The 23,788-nt window shown below is 49.8% G+C and overlaps 1 long non-coding RNA gene across 1 annotated transcript; it reads right to left on the reverse strand.

The window, feature by feature from the left end:
• Positions 1 to 3,125: 3,125 nt before the first annotated feature.
• LOC115461797 lies at positions 3,126 to 17,647 on the reverse strand. The gene is made up of 4 exons (XR_003940771.1): positions 17,567 to 17,647; positions 12,259 to 12,263; positions 7,542 to 7,546; positions 3,126 to 3,136 (listed from the first exon to the last, which is right to left on the reverse strand). It is a non-coding gene; the product is annotated as an uncharacterized LOC115461797 (long non-coding RNA).
• Positions 17,648 to 23,788: the final 6,141 nt, after the last annotated feature.

A 23,788-nucleotide genomic window follows, 5' to 3' on the forward strand; every position in this document is an offset into this window, starting at 1 on the left:
ACCCCTCCCAGTCCCCTCCATCTCTTGCTCCTTCCCTCCCCTCCCAGTCCCATTCATCTCCTGCTCCTTCCCTCTGCTTCCCACCCCTCCCAGTCCCATCCATCTCTTGCTCCTTCCCTCTGCTTCCCACCCCTCCCAGTCCCATCCATCTCCTGCTCCTTCCCTCTGCTTCCCACCCCTCCCAGTCCCATCCATCTCTTGCTCCTACCCTCTGCTTCCCACCCCTCCCAGTCCCATCCATCTCTTGCTCCTTCCCTCTGCTTCCCACCCCTCCCAGTCCCATCCATCTCCTGCTCCTTCCCTCTGCTTCCCACCCCTCCCAGTCCCATCCATCTCTTGCTCCTTCCCTCTGCTTCCCACCCCTCCCAGTCCCATCCATCTCTTGCTCCTTCCCTCTGCTTCCCACCCCTCCCAGTCCCATCCATCTCTTGCTCCTTCCCTCCCCTCCCAGTCCCATCCATCTCCTGCTCCTTCCCTCCCCTCCCAGTCCCATTCATCTCCTGCTCCTTCCCTCTGCTTCCCACCCCTCCCAGTCCCATCCATCTCCTGCTCCTTCCCTCTGCTTCCCACCCCTCCCAGTCCCATCCATCTCTTGCTCCTTCCCTCTGCTTCCCACCCCTCCCAGTCCCATCCATCTCTTGCTCCTTCCCTCCCCTCCCAGTCCCATTCATCTCCTGCTCCTTCCCTCTGCTTCCCACCCCTCCCAGTCCCATCCATCTCCTGCTCCTTCCCTCTGCTTCCCACCCCTTCCAGTCCCATCCATCTCTTGCTCCTTCCCTCTGCTTCCCACCCCTCCCAGTCCCATCCATCTCTTGCTCCTTCCCTCCCCTCCCAGTCCCATTCATCTCCTGCTCCTTCCCTCTGCTTCCCACCCCTCCCAGTCCCATCCATCTCCTGCTCCTTCCCTCTGCTTCCCACCCCTCCCAGTCCCATCCATCTCCTGCTCCTTCCCTCTGCTTCCCACCCCTCCCAGTCCCATTCATCTCCTGCTCCTTCCCTCTGCTTCCCACCCCTCCCAGTCCCATCCATCTTCCCTCTGCTCCCCCCCCCCCCCCGCGAGGTCCAAGATGGGACTCCGTCTACCCCTCTCTCTTCCTCCCTCCCTCCGGCGCAGGCAACAGTCTTCAGCTTTTCCAGCGTTCCTGGCAGCGGTAGCGACGTACACGCTGCCTTCGGGCTGCCCCGGAAGCCTTCTCTTCAAGTTCCTGTTCCCACCTATGCGGGAACAGGAACTTGAAGAGAAGGCTTCAGGGCAGAGCCAAAGGCAGCGTGTACAACGCTACCGCTGCCAGGAACGCTGGAAAAGCTGAAGACTGTTGCCTGCGCCGGAGGGAGGGAGGAAGAGAGGGGTAGACGGACACGCTCCTCTCCGTCCGTTTGGCTTCCCTGCCCTCTCTGTCTGCGTCCCGCCCGAAAGGAAATGACGTCAGAGGAAGGCGGGACGCAGATAGAGAGGGCAGGGAAGCCAAGCGGACCGAGAGGAGCGCGTGCCTGCATGTGTTTTTTTTTTTTTTTTTTTAAACTAATGGCGCGGCGGCGCCTCGCGTCGTTTGGGCATTGCCCCCCCTCGCCCCCCCCAGTCTACGCCTATGAACTCCTCAATTCAGCCTTAGTTTATTTGGCCATTCCGGTCCTGGTGGGGTTAGATGCAATCAAAGACCTCGTGCACAGAACAACACTAACCTTATGACTTCCTAAACTCCACATGTCAAAAAATAGGTCTTGGATAATCTTCCAAAAGTTATCAACGATAAAATGTACTGGAATATCCAAATACTGGTTGTGTGTGATGCAATGTTTTGAACGAGGAAAAAGCCTCAAATGCCAAGGAGAACTGCTTCGATGGAATACCAACTTAAGGGAGCCCCCTTTCATTCAACATGGGCTAAAATCCTCTTAACTTGCAATTTCACACTTGAACCAAATGATTTAAATCTTAACGGTTCTAAGTTGCACTTATCTCAACAGCTTTGTAGTCGTGACTCACACCCTCCAAGGCCTGAATTCGGCCCGAGTTTCGATGACTGCCTCAGGGTCCGTGGTATCAACCGACTATAACCAATGCTGTGATTCCTGGAAAAATACATAATGTTAATGTAGTCGCATCACTCATTCAGAATACAGGGACCTCCGCCTGAAACTCACAATTTCCTTACACTGAATGCTGCAGTTCTTACTGTCTGTTAACTGCTAGCTACATGGCTTCCCTTTATAAAGCCTGACCCCTCCTTGGCATTTGAGGCTTTTTCCTCGTTCAAAACATTGCATCACGCACAACCAGTATTTGGATATCCCAGTACATTTTATCGTTCCTAAACTCCACCCCATCTATCACTCAACAATGAGCCATTTTTCTTCTGCAACTTACCCAGGAACCCACCGCCCTTGGGCTGGTTCCTACACCGCCTACAACATCAGAACCCTCCTCCCAGAAACTCTGGAGAGTTCTACCATGATCTCTAGTAATCTCCATTATAATGGGGGATTACGCAAGGAAACTGCGTTACACTAATTACTTTTATGAGAATTGTCATTTAGAATTAGGTCCAATGCAGAGTAGCATGAAGGAGTAGCCTAATGGTTAGAGTAGGCCCCCTGAGGACCAGGGATGCCCAGCTCAAATCCCACTGTTGTTCCTTGTGATGTTGGCCAACTCACTTAGGGCCCCCTTTACCAAGCTGCGGTAAAAGGGGGCTGGCGTTGGCGCATGTTTTACACATGCGCCGAGGCCCCATTTTACCGCAGCTGGTAAAAGGGAAGTCTCACTTTCCTACAGGAAATGGCTGGGCGGCAAATAAAGCACTTGCCAAGTAGCCATTTCAGGGGGAAGCCCTTACTGCCATCCATTGAGGTGGCGGTAAGGGCTCCAGTGTTAACCCAGCAGTAACTGGGCGGCACATGGCACTGCCCGATTACCGCAGGGTACATTCCGGCGCTACAAAAATAAATACATTTTTGTTGAAGTGGAAATGACAGCACGCTAGGGGTGGGAAGTATTGCCGGGCTGCTGCAGTAGCCTGGCGGTACTTCCTGTATAGCAAGCAGCAGTGGCGTAGCCAGAAGGCAATTTTTGGGTGGGCAAACAGGTTGGATGGGTGGGCGTTACAACGTTTTTTGAAAGAGAAAAAACAGCAACCTGATGCACCCATGCTCTGTCCTTACCCCACTCCATGCTCGACCTCTACATCACTCCCCAAAACGTCAATGAGGGTTGCAATGCAGGCTTCAGTGGTTGCCCAATTGAGAGCTAAGGGAAGTACAAAAGACTGCACGTCAGCCCCATTGAGCCATGGTCCTCCAACACACATATGGTATTGAAGCCAAACACATTCTGCATCCAGAGAACCTCCAGGCCCAAGTGTGCTTGGTTCCCTGGCCAGAGAAAGCCCGTCTGCTGGAAGCTGAAGGCGCAGCCTGGTAACGGACTTTGGGGTCCTTTCCTAGATTTCTGTCCTGGACCCCAGCCATGTTTAAAATCAGCTCTGGCAAGATGTACATTCCAAATCCAACATATTATATTCACAACATTAAAAATAAAATAATTTTTTGTACCTTTTTGTTGTCTGGTCATTTATTTTTCAAATCATATTGGTCCCAGTCTCTGGTTTCTGCTTCCCTCTGTCTTCTCTTAACTCACTTGCCAGGGTCTCCTATTTGACATTTCTTCTTTCTTCATGTCCATCATCCATCTCCCATCTCCATTTTCCTATATTTCCTTGTCCAGTATCTCCCCAGTGTTCATATCCCCTCATCCATCATCATTTCTCTGTGCACCTATGCACCCAATGTCCAGCATATCCCTTCTGTGTTCCTATCCTCCCCTTTGTCTGGTATCTCCCCCCCCCCCCATGTCCATATACCCCCCTCTCTAGTGTCCAGCACTGTATCTCTATTCCATATCCCCCTTCCCCCCCTTGTCAGGCATTGCCCCTCTGTGCCCATATATGCCATCCTCATACAGCATCTCACATTTGTGTCCCTGTCCCCATGCTCCCACCTAATACCCATCATCACCCTTCTGTATCTGTACAACTTTCTCCCTCCTCCACACCAATGTGTCCCTCTCCTCTCTGATCCCTCCCCAGCCAGCTTCTCTTTCTCTCTCTTTTCTTCCCCTTATGCATCTGGCTCTTTCTCCCACTGTGGGTCCAGCATTTGACCCCCTCTTCTTTTATCCCCTTGTCCAGCATCTCTCCCTTCCCTCTAACCCCTCCCATACAGTGGGGGAAATAAGTATTTGATCCCTTGCTGATTTTGTAAGTTTGCCCACTGACAAAGACATGAGCAGCCCATAATTGAAGGGTAGGTTATTGGTAACAGTGAGAGATAGCACATCACAAATTTAATCCGGAAAATCACATTGTGGAAAGTATATGAATTTATTTGCATTCTGCAGAGGGAAATAAGTATTTGATCCCCCACCAACCAGTAAGAGATCTGGCCCCTACAGACCAGGTAGATGCTCCAAATCAACTCGTTACCTGCATGACAGACAGCTGTCGGCAATGGTCACCTGTATGAAAGACACCTGTCCACAGACTCAGTGAATCAGTCAGACTCTAACCTCTACAAAATGGCCAAGAGCAAGGAGCTGTCTAAGGATGTCAGGGACAAGATCATACACCTGCACAAGGCTGGAATGGGCTACAAAACCATCAGTAAGACGCTGGGCGAGAAGGAGACAACTGTTGGTGCCATAGTAAGAAAATGGAAGAAGTACAAAATGACTGTCAATCGACAAAGATCTGGGGCTCCACGCAAAATCTCACCTCGTGGGGTATCCTTGATCATGAGGAAGGTTAGAAATCAGCCTACAACTACAAGGGGGGAACTTGTCAATGATCTCAAGGCAGCTGGGACCACTGTCACCACGAAAACCATTGGTAACACATTACGACATAACGGATTGCAATCCTGCAGTGCCCGCAAGGTCCCCCTGCTCCGGAAGGCACATGTGACGGCCCGTCTGAAGTTTGCCAGTGAACACCTGGATGATGCCGAGAGTGATTGGGAGAAGGTGCTGTGGTCAGATGAGACAAAAATTGAGCTCTTTGGCATGAACTCAACTCGCCGTGTTTGGAGGAAGAGAAATGCTGCCTATGACCCAAAGAACACCGTCCCCACTGTCAAGCATGGAGGTGGAAATGTTATGTTTTGGGGGTGTTTCTCTGCTAAGGGCACAGGACTACTTCACCGCATCAATGGGAGAATGGATGGGGCCATGTACCGTACAATTCTGAGTGACAACCTCCTTCCCTCCGCCAGGGCCTTAAAAATGGGTCGTGGCTAGGTCTTCCAGCATGACAATGACCCAAAACATACAGCCAAGGCAACAAAGGAGTGGCTCAGGAAGAAGCACATTAGGGTCATGGAGTGGCCTAGCCAGTCACCAGACCTTAATCCCATTGAAAACTTATGGAGGGAGCTGAAGCTGCGAGTTGCCAAGCGACAGCCCAGAACTCTTAATGATTTAGAGATGATCTGCAAAGAGGAGTGGACCAAAATTCCTCCTGACATGTGTGCAAACCTCATCATCAACTACAGAAGACGTCTGACCGCTGTGCTTGCCAACAAGGGTTTTGCCACCAAGTATTAGGTCTTGTTTGCCAGAGGGATTAAATACTTATTTCCCTCTGCAGAATGCAAATAAATTCATATACTTTCCACAATGTGATTTTCCGGATTTAATTTGTGATGTGCTATCTCTCACTGTTACCAATAACCTACCCTTCAATTATGGGCTGCTCATGTCTTTGTCAGTGGGCAAACTTACAAAATCAGCAAGGGATCAAATACTTATTTCCCCCACTGTAGGTCCAGCACCTTTCTCTCTTTGCTCCAGCCCTCCTTGCAGGTCCATATCTTTCTCCTTTCCCTTCAGCCATCCCCTGCATATCCAGCACCTCTCCTCCAGCCCCCCTACATGTCCAGCACCTCTCTCCCTTTCATCCAGCCCCCCACTACATGTTCAGCCCATCTCCCCTTTCCCTCCAACCCCCCCATATCCAGCACCTCTCCCCTTCCCTCCAACCTCCAGTACCTCTCTCCCTTCCGTTCTCTCCAACCCCCTGCCCCTCACAAGTCTAGCACCTTTCTCTTCCCTTCAGGCCCCTCCCCTCCAAGGGCCAGCACCTCCGCATCTTCCTTACCCCCAAAAAAGGTCCAACACCTCTCCCCTTCAGCCCACTCCCCTTGCAGGGCCAGCCCCCTCCCCTTGCAAGGCCAGCACCCCACTGTCTTCCTCACCCTCTCCCACCCCCGCCGCAGCGCTTGCATTTAACGCTATCGGCGCTGCCTCCTCCTGCACCTCACAGTGTCCGTCTCCCACCCCCATGGCAGTGTTTGAAATTTACTATCGGCACTGCCTGACAGCTGACAGACACAGCGCGACATCTGTTCTGGGACTCTCCCTCTGCCGCGTGTGTTCCGCCCTGCGTAAACAGGAAGTTGAATCAGCGAGGCAGAGGGAAGGCCCCAGAGCAGGGCGTTGTGCCGCGTCTGTCAGCTGTCAGGCAGGCAGAGCCAATAGCAAATTGCAAGCGCTGCGGCGAGGGTGGGAGAAGGTGAGGAGACACGGTGACGGAAGTGGTGGGACTGTTCTGGATGGGCCTGAGACAAAACTGGGCGGGCCTGGGCCCATCCAGGCCTGCCTGTAGCTACGCCCCTGGCAAGCGGTAAGCCTGCGTTGGGCTTACTGTTGCTTAGTTAAAGGCGCCCTTAACCCTCCATTGCCTCAAGTACAAACTTCAATTGTACCTGAACATAACTGATTTTGAGGTACAACTGAAGAAAAGTGTGAGCAAAATCCCTTCCCCTACATTTAACTATTTTTGTGGTCCCGTGTGGAGTGTCTCGTGCATGTGAACATTGTCTGTCAGGTGCGTCCTGATGGTAAAAAAAAACCCGTACAGAACCAGTGCTCTAATGCATCAAGTCTCTCCCCCTTTCCTTCCCCTTCACACTACGATTGAATGTATGACTCACTTGTATTTTCTGCAGATGTGAGAGTGAGCGAGGGCTCTGCACAGAGACAGCAGCAAGACATGGGGGGTTAGCTCACCTGATTTATAAACCAAGAAAAGGACAAGGTGATGCCACTTTAAAAGCAAGAATTGTGAGGATTATTGTCCCAGGGAAGTTTGGCTAGGAAAGGCAGCTTCAAATGATTAAGGTGTGGTCAGAACAGAAAGAAAGGCTTACAAGAAGAGGGAAAGGAACCCAGAAGCTCAGATGACAGGGTTCTAGGAGGAACCAAGAAGCCCATGGATACCCCAAGAGTCTACATTGGTAAGGAGTATCTCTGAAGGCTGGGAATATCAGCCATGAAATGTTTGAATGGGTTTTATACTGCGCCACAAAGGGTCGCTTTTATGTTACAGGGAAACTGTGCTAGCCAGAGTGATAAGCTGCAGCTCTGGAAAGTTTTATTTAACTGAAGAAACATAGGATGTACCAATCTGGCAGAGAAAGTGGTATTTATGGTGGGAGAGTAGCTTAAAGATTAATGCAGTAAGTTGAGATCCTAGGGAACTGGGTTCAACTCCCACTGCAGCTCCTTGTGACCCTGGGCAAGTCACTTTAACACTCCATTGCCCCAGGTACAAATAAGTACCTGTATATACTATGTAAACCCCACAGAAAGGACGTATATCAAGTTCCATTCCCTTTCCCTATTTGAGATTCTATGGAGTGTTGCTAGTGGAGGAGTAGCCTAGTGGTTAATGCAGCAGGCTTTGATCCTGGGGAAGTGGGTTCAATTCCCACTGCGGCTCCTTGTGGCTCTGGGCAAGTCACCTAATCCTCCATTGCCCCTGGAACAAAACTCCCCTCACCCATCTGGGTTGTAGGAACATAGTGGTCCAGGACATATTTTTAAATAGTAGCCTTTGTAGCAGTGGTCCACTGTGATTTACTGGACTCCAATCCATTCAGTGGCTGGCTGCCTTCATGCATCAACAGGCCAGTAGACTTTTGAACCTCTGCAGATCTCCACCTCCTTTTCCAAACAGTGGCAAGTCAAGGTCACAAGAACCTGGCAGAAGCCCAAATCGTACCAACAGTCCATGCTACAAATCCCAGGGCAAGCAGTTGCTTCCCATGTCTGTCTCAATAGCAGACTATGGACCTTTCCTCCAGGAATTTGTCCAAACCTGGATACCTGCTCAGGTTTGGGAGAATAAGAATCCTCTCTACTAGTCTAGGCAGCCCTCAACATGCCTGATCCCAGAAGACTTCTCTGAATGTATGCATGGGATCAGGAGTGGCCTAGTGGTTAGATCAGTGGCGTAGCCAGAAGGCAATTTTTGGGTGGGCCAACAGGTTGGATGGGTGGGCAGTAGAGTTGCCAACTTTTTTGAAAAAGAAAAAGCAGCAAACCTGATGCACCCATGCTCTGTCCCTACCCCACTCCCCATAACTTCAATGAGGGTTGCAGTGCAGGCTTCAGTGGCTGCAGGCCAATTGAGAGCTAAGGCAAGTACAATAGACTGCACTATTCAGCCCCACTGAGCCATGGTCCTCCAACACATATATGGTATTGAAGCCAAACACATTCTGCATCCAGAGAACCTCCTGGCCGTCCACCAACAATGGAAACAGAGCACAGCAAGGACAATTCTCCATAAAACTCATCATATAAAGAAATTTTGTTTTCTAGTGTAATCTCAATTACAGACATATTATAAATTAACTTAAAAAAATCTATAAAACAAAAGTCACTCAGAACCTAGAGCAAATCTACCATGCCAACACTAACTTCCAAAAACAAAGATCCTACCTATGAAAAAGAAGTGCCTTAAATATTATAGTAGGGCCCTAAAATACAAATACATTTATCAGGAAAGCTGAACAAGCCAAATTACTACAGAATGCTACATGGAAACTTAATGCTAACAGAATACCTCAGTCACACACACAAGACACAAATGCCAAATACAGAATAAGTGACTACAAACTCTAGAAATATAAATTAAACGGAAACCCCAAGAAACTAGACCTTGCATGTAGTACAACACCAGAGAAACAAGAAAGAAAGGCATTTGTTCCTGTGCAAAATATAAAGATGGCACATGCCAGGGATGGTGTTAGGGGATGCAACTAGGGCAATTGTGCTTGGTTCCTTGGCCAGAGAAAGCCTGCATGCTGGAAGCTGAAGGCGCAGCCTGGTAATGGACTTTGGGGTCCTTTCCTAGATTTCTGTCCTGGACCCCAGCCATGTTTACCATAAACTTTGGCAAGATGTACACTCCAAATCCAACATATTATATTCACACCATTGAAAATAAAATATTTTTTATACCTTTTTGTTGTCTGGTCATTTTTTCTCAAATCATATTGGTCCCAGTCTCTGGTTTCTGCTTCCCTCTGTCTTCTCTTAACTCACTTGCCAGGGTCTCCTATTTGACATTTCTTCTTTCTTCATGTCCATCATCCATCTCCCATCTCTGTTTTCCTATATTTCCTTGTCCAGTATCTCCCCTCTGCAAATTCCCAAAACCTCTCCCCTTCCTTCCAACCTCCCCTCTGCAAATCAAAACCTCTTCCCTTCCCTCCAACCTCCCTTCTACAAATTCCAAAACCTCTCCCCTTCCTTCCAACCTCCCTTCTGCAAATCCCAAAACCTCTCCCCCTTCCCTCCAACCTCCCCTCTGCAAATCCCAAAACTTCTCTCCCTTCCCTCCAACCTCCCCTCTGCAAATTCCCAAAACCTCTCCCCTTCCTTCCAACCTCCCCTCTGCAAATCAAAAACCTCTTCCCTTCCCTCCAACCTCCCTTCTGCAAATTCCAAAACCTCTCCCCTTCCTTCCAACCTCCCTTCTGCAAATCCCCAAACCTCTCTCCCTTCCCTCCAACCTCCCCTCTGCAAATCCCCAAACCTCTCCCCTTCCTTCCAACCTCCCCTCTGCAAATCAAAAACCTCTTCCCTTCCCTCCAACCTCCCCTCTGCAAATCCCAAAACTTCTCTCCCTTCCCTCCAACCTCCCCTCTGCAAATTCCCAAAACCTCTCCCCTTCCTTCCAACCTCCCCTCTGCAAATCAAAAACCTCTTCCCTTCCCTCCAACCTCCCTTCTGCAAATTCCAAAAACCTCTCCCCTTCCTTCCAACCTCCCTTCTGCAAATCCCAAAACCTCTCTCCCTTCCCTCCAACCTCCCCTCTGCAAATTCCCAAAACCTCTCCCCTTCCTTCCAACCTCCCTTCTGCAAATCCCAAAACTTCTCTCCCTTCCCTCCAACCCTCTGCCCCTTGCAAGTCCAGCACCCTTCTGTTCCCTTCCCTCCCCTTACTGGGCCAGCACGCAGCACCCCACTGACTTCCTCACCCTCTCCCACCCCTGCCGCAGCGCTTCATTTAATGTTGTCAGCGCTGCTGTTAGTTTCCTACCCCCCGCGGCGGCGCTTTACACTTTACCCGACGGCAACGCTACAGATGCAGCGCTGACGTCCGACGTCCTGCTCCGGGGCCTTCCACGCTGATGTAACTTCCTGTTACGGAGGCGGGACGCGGAAGGCCCCGGAGCAGGACGTCAGCGCTGCATCTGTAGCGTTGCCGTCGGGTAAAGTGTAAAGCGCCGCCGCGGGGGGTAGGAAACTAACAGCAGCGCCGACAACATTAAATGAAGCGCTGCGGCAGGGGTGGAAGACGGTCACGGCAAGGATCTGCTTCTGGGCGGGCCTGAGGCTAAACTGGGTGGGCCTGGGCCCATCCAGGCCCACCCGTAGCTACGCCCCTGGGTTAGATCACAAGGTCTTGCAATCCGGAGGTGGCTGGTTCAAATCCCACTGCTGCTCCTTGTGATCTTGGGCAAGTCACTTAACCCTCCATTGCCTCAGGTACAAACTTAGATTGTCAGCCCTCCTGGGACAGAGAAATATCCAGAGTACCTGAATTTAACTCACCTCGAGCTACTACTGAAAAAGGTGTGAGCAAAATCTAAATGGATGGAGGAGTAGCCTAGTGGTTAGGGTGGTGGACTCTGGTCCTGGGGAACTGAGGAACTGAGTTCAATTCCCACTTCAGGCACAGGCAGCTCCTTGTGACTCTGGGCAAGTCACTTAAGCCTCCATTGCCCCAGGTACAAATAAGTACCTCTATATAATATGTAAGCCACATTGAACCTGCTATGCGTGGGAAAGCGTGGTGTACAATAATAAATAAATAAGAAAGCCTGAACTATAAAGGGCAGCACTGGGCAAGACCAGCTTTGGTGGAGTAATTAACTGCATGCTCTGGCACTGGGCTTCTGTCCGGAAAAAAAATTACTTTTTCCTGGTCTTACTGTTATTCCCTTGCCCCCCTCTCACCCCTCCCGGCTGGTGTGCACAGAGGGGCAGCCAGTGAGAGACTAGCGTGCAGGAACAGGCAGTGAACCCAAGGGAGCTGTCAGCATCTTTGTGGAGTCAGATCACAGAAAAGAGGAAGGAAAATCAGCTGTAGGTCTGACAGTTTGGCAGTTTTGCTTTTACTGGTATTAAGTTAGCCAGCTGGAGTTCCTCAACCATAGTTAAACTGGAGCCTGGTAATATTCCCTGTGGGCCCAGTTCTCTATTGGTGGGGGTGAGACAAAACAAAGGAAAAGTGACTCGGAGAGTGAAAGGGTAAAAAATGAAATGGAAGAACAGGTTAATAGGGGGAGGGGGTTACAGCAAGGGGCCTCCTCTTTAGGATTTCTGTACCCCCAAATGCATCACCCCACATTTCTTCATATTAAAGCTTAACTAACAAGCATCAGCCCAATTTTGCCATTTTTGTAAATCACTCCTCATGCCTTCCATTCCCTCCAGGGTGTCTACTAAGTACATAAGTAATGCCACACTGGGAAAAGACCAAGGGTCCATCGAGCCCAGCATCCTGTCCACGACAGCGGACAATCCAGGCCAAGGGCACCTGGCAAGCTTCCAAAACGTACAAACATTCTATACATGTTATTCCTGGAATTTTTGATTTTTCCAAGTCCGTTTAGTAGCGGTTTATGGACTAGTCCTTTAGGAAACCGTCTAACCCCTTTTTAAACTCTGCCAAGCTAACCGCCTTCACCACGTTCTCCGGAAACGAATTCCAGAGTTTAATTATGCATTGGGTGAAGAAAATGTTTCTCCGATTTGTTTTAAATTTACTACACTGTAGTTTCATCGCATGCCCCCTAGTCCTAGTATTTTTTGGAAAGCGTGAACAGACGCTTTGCTAATCTTAGTATCATCTGCAAGAAGGCAAACGTTTCCTTCTAATCCTTCAGCAAATAATAGCTCAGCTCCAGGACTGATTCTTGTGGCACTCTACTGCTTACCCTTCTTTTCTGTATTTGCAATTTTACACTAACACATTTAAATGAAAAATCGAGAAAAAGATGGACAGTGTACCAAGAGTCCAGAAAAGGAAGCATCAAAATGTAGCAAGAGAGATCCAAAGACCACCTATAGCCCACACTGAAGAGGAGAGAGAAAAGAAAAAAAATAGCTGTCCACAGTAACACATCTCTCTATATAAAACGCACCTCCAACGTTCGAATGAAGCCTCTGTTAGCCAAAAGTGAAGGGGGTGAGATCGCATTGTGTCTGCCCCAGCCCACGCGTCAAACGTGATGACGTCGAGGGCGGAGCAATGACACTCAACCAATCGCAACGCTCGGCAGCGAAGCGTCAGGTAAGGAGGCGGCACTCTCAACGTCTAGCCTTCCCTTCGCTGTGTTCCGCCTTCTTCTGACGTCAAGGATGACGTCAAAAGAAGGCGGAACACAGCGAAGGGAAACCTAGATGTCGGGAGCACCGCCTCCTTCGCTGACGCTTCGCTGCCGGAACCGCCACGGAGGTAAATTTAAAAACAAGAAAAAAAAAAACCCATGTTGGGGGGAGCGAAGAGGGTGGCCCCAAAAGAAAAACAATGGGAGCGGGAGGGCAAGGGGAGAAACGACAGCATGGATGCGAGGGGGGGGGGGGTGGAAGAAGAGGGCGGCCCAGGCTGGGACATGGGAGAGAGAGGAGCATGGATGCGAGGGGGGGTCATGGAAGGGAGACAGGGGACTTGCTGGAAAAGGATGAATGGAGGGGGCAGGGGACAGAGGAGCATGGATGGGCATGGATTGGGAGGGCAGGACTCAGGGAGAGAGGGAAATTGCTGGATAGGGATGAATAGAGGGGACAGATGGGCATGGATGGATATGGATTGCAGGGCCGGCCTCAGGGAGACAGGGCAATTGCTGGATAGGGAAAAATGGAGGGGCCAGGTGACAGATGAGCATGGATGGGCATGGATTGGAAGGGCAGGACTCAGGGAGACGGGAATTGCTGAATAGGGATGAATGGAGGGGACAGATGGGCATGGATGGATATGGATTGCAGGGCAGGCCTCAGGCAGAGAGGGGAAATGCTGGATAGGGAAAAATGGAGGGGCCAGGTGACAGATGAGCATGGATGGGCATGGATTGGAAGGGCAGGACTCAGGGAGAGGGGAATTGCTGGATAGGGATGAATGGAGGGCACAGATGGGCATGGATGCATATGGATTGCAGGGCAGGCCTCAGGCAGAGAGGGGAATTGCTGGATACGGATGAATGGAGGGGCCAGGTGAAAGAGGAGCATGGATTGGAAGGGCAGGACTCAGGGAGAGGGGAATTGCTGGATAGGGATGAATGGAGGGGACAGATGGCCATGGATGCATATGGATTGCAGGGCAGGCCTCAGGGAGACAGCGGAATTGCTGGATAGGGATGAATGGAGGGGCCAGGTGACAGAGGAGCATGGATTGGACTCACACTTTCACTCTGACTCTCAAACACTCACTCTCACATACACTCTCCCAAACATACACACTCCGAGGAAAACCTTGCTAGCGCCCGTTTCATTTCTGTCAGAAACGGGCCTTTTTTACTAGTTAAATAATAACCCTGTATCCAGACCAGCAAAAATAGCAATAAGAGGAAACCGCACTGCATACTTTTCCTTCCTCTGAGTGAATGCCATTCACTTCCACCTTCTGTAATGTATTACGTGGAGGGGCAGCCCAAATTTTGCTGAGGACGTCCTGGCAAAACGTCCATCTTTCGGAGACGCCCAAATCTTGACATTTAGGTCGTCCCTAGAGATGGTTGTCCTTAGGCTTGGTCGTTTCTGATTTTTGGCGATAATGGAAACCGAGGACGCCCATCTCAGAAATGACCAAATGCAAGCTCTTTGGTCGTGGGAGGAGCCAGCATTCGTAGTGCACTGGACCCCCTGACATGCCAGGACACTAACCAGGCACCTTAGGGGGCACTGCAGTGGACTTCAGAAATTGCTCCAAGATACATAGCTCCCTTACCTTGTGTGCTGAGCCACCCAACCCCCCCCCCCAAAACCCACTACCCACAACTGTACACCACTACCATAGCCCTTATGGGTGAAGGGGGCACCTAGATGTGGGTACAGTGGGTTTGTGGTGGGTTTTGGAGGGCTCACATTTACCACCACAAGTGTAACAGGTAAGGGGAAGATGGGCCTGGGTCCGCCTGCCTGAAGTGCACTGCACCCACTAAAACTGCTCCAGGGACCTGCATACTGCTGCGATGGACCTGAGCATGACATTTGAGGCTGGCAAAACATATTTTTAAAATGTTTTTTGAGGGTGGGTTAGTGACCACTGGGGGAGAAAGGGGAGGTGATCCCCGATTCTTTCCGGTGGTCATCTGGTCAGTTTGGGCACCTTTTTGTGCCTTGGTCGTAAGAAAAACAGGACCAGGTAAAGTCGTCCAAATGCTCGCCAGGGATGCTCTTTTTTTTTTCCATTATGGGTTAAGGACGCCCATGTGTTAGGCACGCCCAAGTGCTATGCCTCCGACACGCCCCTGTGAACTTTGGTCGTCTCCGTGACGGAAAGCAGTTGGGCCACCCAAAATCGTCTTTCTATTATGCCGATTTGGGCGACCCTGTGAGAAGGACGCCCATCTTCCGATTTGTGTCGAAAGATGGGCGTCCTTCTCTTTCGAAAATGAGCCTGATAGTAACGTAGTAGATGATGGCAGATAAAGACCTGTACGGTCCATCCAGTCTGCCCAACAAGATAAACTCATTTCATATGGTATGATTGTGATATTTCATATGTATACCTGACCCTGATTTGTCCTTGCCATTTTCAGGGCACAGACTGTAGAAGTCTGTCCAGCACTGTACGCGTTCTAAATTTCTGAAGTCGTCAAAGCCCCTGAAAAGCTCCGTTGCAGTCCATCCAAATCCATTCAGCCATGATCAGGGCACAGACTGTAGAAATCTTGCCCAGCACTGGCTTTGCTTCCCAATTGCTACCTAATCTCCGCTAAGCTTCTGTGGATCCATTCCTTCCAAACAGCATTCCTTTGTGTTTATTATTATTTATTGCATATGTATCCCACCTTTTCCCACCTATTTGCAGGCTCAAAGTGGCTTACATAGTTTTGTTAACACAATTAGTCCTGGATGCCAGGTACAATTATTGTTGTACAGAGATTAGTTAAGGGAAGAAGTGGAGAGTAGAAGGAAGGCATTTATTAGGTATAGTGGACGGTAGGTTTTCAGCAGTGGATTAGTAAGGTTCTGGGTTTTCATTGTATGCTTTGTTGAAGAGATATGTATGTCTTGAGGGGTTTGCGAAAGATAGTTGTTTCGTTGATTGTTTTCAGGTTTCTAGGTAATGCGTTCCATAACTTTGTGCTCATGTACGAGAAGGTGGTATCATGCATCAGCTTGTATTTTAGTCCTTTGCAGCTGGGGAAGTGCAGGTCGAGAAATTTGCGGGAAGATTTTGTGGCGTTTCTGGGAGGTAGGTCCACAAGGTTTAACATGTAAGTTGGGGCGTCTGCGTGGATGATTTTGTGTACCGGTGTGCAGATCTTAAATGTAATACGTTACTTAAATGGGAGCCAGTGGAGTTTCTCTCTTAAGGGTTTTGCGCTTTCATATTTAGGTTTTCCAAATATGAGTCACACATTTTTGAAATCCGTTACTATTTGCATGTCCACCACCTCCCGCGGAAGGGCATTCCAGGTATCTACCACCCTCTCAGTGAAAAAAATACTTCCTGACATTGTTCCTGAGTTGGCCCCCTTTCAACCTCAGTTCATGTCCTCTAGTTCTACCACCTTCCTGTCTCTGGAAAATGTTTGTCTACAGATTTATACCTTTCAAATATTTGAACATCTCTATCATATCACCCCAGTTTTTCCTTTCCTCTACTTGTTCAGGTCATCAAGTCTCTCCTCGTACGTCTTGCTACACAAACCCCATACCATTTTGTCGCTTTCCTCTGAACCACTTCAAGTCTTTCAACATCCTTAGCAAGATACAGCCTCCAAAACTGAACACAATACTCCAAGTGGGACCTCACCAACGTCTTGTACAGGGGCATCAACACCTCCTTTCTTCTGCTGGTCACTCCTCTCTCTATGCAGCCCAGCATCCTTCTGACTGCAGCCACCACCTTGTCGCATTGTTTTGTCACCTTGAGATCCTCAGACACTATCACCCCCAGGTTTCTCTCCTGAGCTGAGCTGAGCTTACCGATCTTTCCCCTCCTATCTGGCACATCTCTTTTGGATTTCTGCACCCCAAGTGCACTACACTGGCATTAAATTTTAACTCACTGTTATGTATATTGTGAACCTTGTCATACTAACAACAATTATCACTTATGCATGCATTACACTGTATAGTATCCGTCTTCTCTATAATGCACTAACCCAACCATCATTGCACTGGAGTTCAACCCTGCCTGCCTATTGAATTGTTGTATTTCCTAAGATTCACTGTTCAATGTATATTATATGAATCTTAATGTCTCGAGTTGTAATCCAGCATAATATCGACCAGATTTACTTTTCTGCAAGTCAGGTTTCTTCCCTGCTGCATACCCTTCATACACTTTGAACTTCATCCATTATAGAACTGGATCCCGGGGAATCCAAGATGGCTTCGGAGTAGGAAGACGTGTCCCGAGGTCCTCCACATATAAGCAAGGGGAAAAAAATGTGGATATAAGCCCATATTACTCCCTGAGAAAGCTGAGATAGTGTGTTGAGATGGGAGAAGCAGTGGATGGCCAGGAGGAGCGAAGTTGAAGGGACTGGCAACGGGGAGCGGAGAAGATTGGGAGAGAGAGCCCGAGCCTGCAAGTGGCGGGAGCGGCGGAGCGGTGAGTCCGCGAGCATGGTATAGAACTGGATCCCTCAGTGACTTGCTCCCAACTCATGTGAAAAAAGCGTCTGCGTGATTCCCAATCAACTGCATTCATCGAGAACGGCCTCATCTGTCTGTATTCAAAATGGCCTCCAAGCTGCAATCAAGAAATGCTAGAGCTATATCCCACCACACTACTCCCTTAATCCTGTATATAATGCTCAAAATTCCATGTGCAAATTGTGCACACAATTTAATTGCTTAATGAGACAATTAGCACCAATAATTAGATGCTAACGATAGGGCCAGCTCAAGAGATTGCGGTGCCCTGGACCAAATTTTTTTTGAGCCCCCCCCCCCCCCCCCCACACACACACACACACCATGCCCCTCTCCCGCCTGTCCCAACCCCTACCCTGCCCCCTACCAAAGCAATTTTCACAATACCTCCCTCACCCCACCCCAAAACAGCAACTTCCACGATTCTACCCCTCCCACCACAAAACAGCAATATCCACGATTCTACCCCCTCCCACCCCAAAACAGCAACTTCCACGATTCTACCCCCTCCCACACCCACCCCAAAACAGCAACTTCCACGATTCTACCCCCTCTCACACCCACCCCAAAACAGCAACTTCCATGATTCCACCCTTCCCACACCCACCCCAAAACAGCAACTTCCACGATTCTACCCCCTCCCACCCCAAAACAGCAACTTTCACGATTCTACCCCCTCCCACCCCAAAACAGCAACGTCATGATTTCACCCCGTCCCACCCCAACACAGCAACTTCCACGATTCTACCCCCTCCCACCCCAAAACAGCAACTTCCACGATTCTACCCCCCCACACTCACCCCAAAACAGCAACATCCACGATTCTACCCCTCCCACCACAAAACAGCAATATCCACGATTCTACCCCCTCCCACCCCAAAACAGCAACTCCCACGATTCTACCCCCTCCCACACCCACCCCAAAACAGCAACTTCCACGATTCTACCCCCCCCCCACACCCACCCCAAAACAGCAACTTCCACGATTCTACCCCCTCCCACCCCAAAACAGCAACTTTCACGATTCTACCCCCTCCCACCCCAAAACAGCAACGTCATGATTTCACCCCGTCCCACCCCAACACAGCAACTTCCACGATTCTATCCCTTCCCACCCCAAAACAGCAACTTCCACGATTCTACCCCCTCCCACCCCAAAACAGCAACTTCCACGATTCTACCCCCTCCCACCCCAACACAGCAACTTCCACGATTCTATCCCTTCCCACCCCAAAACAGCAACTTCCACGATTCTACCCCCTCTCACCCCAAAACAGCAACTTCCACGATTCTATCCCTTCCCACCCCAAAACAGCAGTCATGATTTCATCCCATCCCACCCCAACACAGCAACTTCCACGATTCTACCCCCTCCCACCCCAAAACAGCAACTTTCACTGATTCTACCCCTTCCCACCCCAAAACAGCAACGTCATGATTTCACCCCGTCCCACCCCAACACAGCAACTTCCACGATTCTACCCCTCCCACCACAAAACAGCAATATCCATGATTCTACCCCCTCCCACCCCAAAACAGCAACTTCCACGATTCTACCCCCTCCCACACCCACCCCAAAACAGCAACTTCCACGATTCTACCCCTCTCACACCCACCCCAAAACAGCAACTTCCATGATTCCACCCTTCCCACACCCACCCCAACACAGCAACTTCCACGATTCTACCCCCTCCCACCCCCAAACAGCAACTTCTACGATTCTACCCCACCACACCCACCCCAAAACAGCAACTTCCACGATTCTACCCCTCCCACCCCAAACAGCAACTTCCACAATTCTACCCCCTCCCACACCCACCCCAAAACAGCAACTTCCACGATTCTACCCCCTCTCACACCCACCCCAAAACAGCAACTTCCATGATTCCACCCTTCCCACACCCACCCCAAAACAGCAACTTCCACGATTCTACCCCCTCCCACCCCAAAACAGCAACTTCCACGATTCTACCCCCTCCCACCCCAAAACAGCAACTTCCACGATTCTACCCCCTCCCACCCCAACACAGCAACTTCCACGATTCTATCCCTTCCCACCCCAAAACAGCAACTTCCACGATTCTACCCCCTCTCACCCCAAAACAGCAACTTCCATGATTCTATCCCTTCCCACCCCAAAACAGCAGTCATGATTTCATCCCGTCCCACCCCAACACAGCAACTTCCACGATTCTACCCCCTCCCACCCCAAAACAGCAACTTCCACGATTCTACCCCCTCCCACCCCAAAACAGCAGTCATGATTTCATCCCGTCCCACCCCAACACAGCAACTTCCACGATTCTAGCCCCTCCCACCCCAAAACAGCAACTTCCATGATTCTACCCCCTCCCACCCCAAAACAGCAACTTCCATGATTCCACCCTTCCCACCCCAAAACAGCAACTTCCATGATTCCACCCTTCCCACCCCAAAACAGCAACTTCCATGATTCTATCCCTTCCCACCCCAAAACAGCAACTTTCATGATTCTACCCCCTCCCACCCCAAAACAGCAACTTCCACGATTCTACCCCCTCCCACCCCAACACAGCAACTTCCACGATTCTATCCCTTCCCACCCCAAAACAGCAACTTCCACGATTCTACCCCCTCTCACCCCAAAACAGCAACTTCCATGATTCTATCCCTTCCCACCCCAAAACAGCAGTCATGATTTCATCCCGTCCCACCCCAACACAGCAACTTCCACGATTCTACCCCCTCCCACCCCAAAACAGCAGTCATGATTTCATCCCGTCCCACCCCAACACAGCAACTTCCACGATTCTACCCCCTCCCACCCCAAAACAGCAACTTCCACGATTCTACCCCCTCCCACCCCAAAACAGCAACTTCCACGATTCTACCCCCTCCCACCCCAAAACAGCAACTTCCATGATTCCACCCTTCCCACCCCAAAACAGCAACTTCCATGATTCCACCCTTCCCACCCCAAAACAGCAACTTCCATGATTCTATCCCTTCCCACCCCAAAACAGCAACTTTCATGATTCTATCCCTTCCCACCCCAAAACAGCAACTTCCACGATTCTACCCCCTCCCACCCCAAAACAGCAACTTCCACGATTCTACCCCCTCCCACCCCAAAACAGCAGTCATGATTTCATCCCGTCCCACCCTCACCCTGAACAACTTACATGAATTTCCAGCATGGCACTAACCCAACAGGCAGTACAGTGCATTGCCTGGCTCCTGCTGGCTTACCAAGGGATCCCTTACCGCCCCTTCAGTGGGTGGCGGTAAGTGCTCTCCCCCCCCCCCCCCCCCCCCCGCCGCATGGCCATGTGATAAGAATAATCTTACAGCATGGCCATGTCTTTTTAAGGGGCTTTTTACCCGCTGCAGTCAGGGCCGCCGAGAGACTGAGCCGGGCCCAGGGCAAGCCCTGCCCCCCACCGAGGCCACAGCCGCTATCCTCCCAATCGCTACTCAGGCCGCCAGTGCCGCAGTCCCCAGTCTCCACCCATCGACAGCCCCCCTCTGTCCGCCACCGGGCCCCCTGCAATCAAATCGCAGCGCCTCACCTCCGTGTGAAAGCGCAATGGCAGATCGCCTCCCTTCGGGCCTTCCCTCCCTGTGTCCCGCCCTCACGGAAACAGGAAGTTACATCAGACAAGGGCTCCCACCGTGTGCCATTAACAGTACTAGAAAATAGTTTTGCATTTTCTGGTCCCGGGGGCGTGCCTAGCGGTAATTGGGCAGCACCATCCACTGTCCAGTTACCGTTGGGCTACCACTGGAGCCCATACCACCTCCTAAATTGGAGGCAGTAAATGGCCTCACAGTCATTTCTTTCTGCGTCAAAGAAAAGAGCCTTTTACACCCCCCCCCCCCCCCACCGGTGGTATAAAAGGTGACCTCAGCGTGCGGCAAACCCATGCTCCAACACCACCTGCAGGGGCCTTTTTACCACCGCTTGGGGGTGCAACAACCGCTCAGCAGAGGACTGAAAGATGTTGCTTGAGATCTTAGAGGACAGTAACAACTGTTCATACTTTCAATATAAGTGCATAAGCATACACTGGGACAGACTAAAGGTCCATCAAGCCCAGCATCCTGTTTCCAACAGTGGCCAATCCAGGTTACACGTACCTGGCAAGATCCCAAAACAGTACAATACATGTTATGCTGCTTATCCTAGAAATAAGCAGTCAATTTTCCCCTAGTCCATTTTAATAATGACTTATGGACTTTTCTTTTAGGAAGCCATCCAAACCTTTTTTAAACCCTGCTAAGCTAACTGCTTTTGCCACATTCTCTGGCAACGAATTCCAGAGTTTAATTACACATTGAGTGAAGAAATTCGTTTTAAATTTACTACTTTGTAGCTTCATTGCATGCCCCCCCTAGTCCTAGTATTTTTAGAAAGAGTAAACTAGCTATTCACATCTACCTGTTCCACTCCACTCATTATTTTATCGACCTCTATCATATCACCCCTCAGCCATCTTTTCTCCAAGCTGAAGAGTCCTAGCTGCTTTAGCCTTTCCTTTTTCCTTTCCCATCTCCTAAGTGTGGAGGAGTGGCCTAGTGGTTAGGGGGTTGGACTTTGATCCTGAGGAACTGAGTTTGATTCCCACTTCAGGCATAGGCAGCTCCTTGTGGCTCTGGACAAGTCACTTAACCCTCCATTGCCCCATATAAGCCACATTGAGCCTGCCATGAGTGGGAAAGCACAGGGTACAAATGTAACAAAAATAAAATAGATACTATTGGAGATTCTACATGGAATGTTGCTATTCCACTAGCAACATTCCACGTACGTGCAGGACGTCAGACTCACAGAAGCAGAAGCCTGCGCGGCCACATTGGTGATCTGCAAGGGCTGACTTCTACATGGAATGTTGCTAGTGGAATAGGAACATTCCATGTAGAATCTCAAACAGCAACAGTGGAGGAGTGGCCTAGTGGTTAGGGTGGTGGAGGTCCTGGGGAACTGAGTTCGATTCCCACTTCAGGCACAGGCAGCTCCTTGTGACTCTGGACAAGTCACTTAACCCTCCATTGCCCCATGTAAGCCGCATTGAGCCTGCCATGAGTGGGAAAGCGTGGGATACAAATGTAACTAAAATAAACTATTTCACTTTGTTTTTATTGACTGTTACTCTATACATTTTGAATTTTATCATTACGTTACATTCATCTCCTTCCTTATTTTTTTTTTTTAAAGTGAAATCTTGGTTCCTACCAGAAATTTGTTAGTCAGTGAAGACTTCGACCCAGAGCCTCTGATCCATCTTATCATTTGCTGCTGAAGATGCAATGAAAAGGCTGCAGCACCCTATCAACAAGTGCCAACTTTGCTGTAGAAAACCTTCTTTTATAATGTGATACTAGTAAGGGCTTTAGCAATTTAAAACAAATGTTACGATCGTAGGTTGAATTAGAGTTTTTTTTTTCAAAGCAAAAATTTATTAAGGTAACTGAAATGTACTTTGCACACAAAAAAAAAAACCCATTGTAGGATGAGCGAACGTCTCCATTGTTTAAAAAGATTTTATGAAGATGAATATTTAAACCTCAACTACATTTCAGTGTGGAAAATCTAGGAAGCAATTAGGGCTCTCATAAGTACATAAGTAATGCCATACTGGGAAAAGACCAAGGGTCCATCAAGCCCAGCATCCTGTCCACGACAGCGGCCAATCCAGGCCAAGGGCACCTGGCGAGCTTCCCAAACGTACAAGCATTCTATACATGTTATTCCTGGAATTTTGGATTTTTCCAAGTCCGTTTAGTAGCGGTTTATGGACTTGTCCTTTAGGAAACCGTCCAACCCCTTTTTAAACTCTGCCAAGCTAACCGCCTTCACCACGTTCTCCGGCAATGAATTCTAGAGTTTAATTACGCGTTGGGTGAAGAAAAATTTTCTCCGATTTGTTTTAAATTTACTACACTGTAGTTTCATCGCATGCCCCCTAGTCCTAGTATTTTTGGAAAGCGTGAACAGACGCTTCACATCCACCTGTTCCACTCCACTCATTATTTTATATACCTCTATCATGTCTCCCCTCAGCCGTCTCTTCTCCAAGCTGAATAGCCCTAGCCTCCTTAGTCTTTCTTCATAGGGAAGTCGTCCCATCCCCGCTATCATTTTAGTCGCCCTTCGCTGCACCTTTTCCAATTCTACTATATCTTTCTTGAGATGCGGCGACCAGAATTGAACACAATACTCAAGGTGCGGTCGCACCATGGAGCGATACAACGGCATTATAACATCCTCACACCTGTTTTCCATACCTTTTCTAATAATACCCAACATTCTATATTATTAAGTACTAGTAAAAAAGGCCCGTTTCTGACACAAATGGAATGGGCGCTAGCAAGGTTTTCATCATTTAGCAGTTGCCTGTGAGGTGCGATGCCCCCCCCCCTCCCGGCACCATCCCACCCACGGCGATGCATGCGGCCGCAGCCATCCAACCCACCATGCCCATCGCACCCACCTTCGCGTTGGTTTGGCGGCGGGGGACCCGGAACCCCGCCACCAGAAGTCCTGTGTGCTGACTATGGCGTCGGCGTTGGTAGCTGTGCAGGGCGGAGTTCTGTGCGTCTGACGTCATGCACGTGCAGGACGTCAGACGC

The sequence above is a fragment of the Microcaecilia unicolor genome, chromosome 2, assembly GCF_901765095.1.
Source record: "Microcaecilia unicolor chromosome 2, aMicUni1.1, whole genome shotgun sequence".
Classification (NCBI taxonomy): Eukaryota; Metazoa; Chordata; class Amphibia; order Gymnophiona; family Siphonopidae; genus Microcaecilia; species Microcaecilia unicolor.